Source organism: Arachis ipaensis, unplaced genomic scaffold (assembly GCF_000816755.2).
Source record: "Arachis ipaensis cultivar K30076 unplaced genomic scaffold, Araip1.1 Aipa506, whole genome shotgun sequence".
Classification (NCBI taxonomy): Eukaryota; Viridiplantae; Streptophyta; class Magnoliopsida; order Fabales; family Fabaceae; genus Arachis; species Arachis ipaensis.
Window position 1 is genome coordinate 45576 of NW_015496079.1, and position 644 is coordinate 46219.

Sequence of the window (644 nt, forward strand, 5' to 3'; positions counted from 1 at the left end):
GGTGAGGCCGAAAGCCTGATCTTCTATTCCCTCTCTGATCTGGTGTCGTCGCTCACAGTCCAAGAAAGGTAGTCCTTTCATTGGCTAACGGGATTACGCTGAATGGGATAGACCGATCATCACTTCCTTCCCCGACAACCCCCTTCGAATGATTGATTCAGTGTGAGAATAGACTCTCTCCGGTGGAACAAAAAAGCCCTTACTTGTGCTTTAGAACAGCAGAGCAGGGCTCCCGTAACGAGTAGATACTTCCGCAGGAGCATAAGATCTTAGAGCAAGGGTGGGGGGGCTGATACGGAGGGACAGAGTGAATGCTTCCCGAGCCCTCGAGACGAAGACTTTTGGCATCTCATCTGAATAGACTCCATCTTCATTCTCTGTGAACCCCCGCACATGACTGACTGCAGGCTATAACAGGTCATAACTGCGTGATGACAAGGATCACATCGATAAACCTAAACTTCGGATTCAATCCAGCCCCAAGCCGGGGCTACCTTATTCGTAACCCCTTAAGGGGCATCCCAGGCGAGTAAGCCGACTACCTCTTCTGGTCTACCATGAATGGACTCGAAGGATCATGAATTAATAAAGTATTTGGAATCAGCTAGCTGGAAGAGTCTTCCCCTTCTGGCATTAAGAACGAA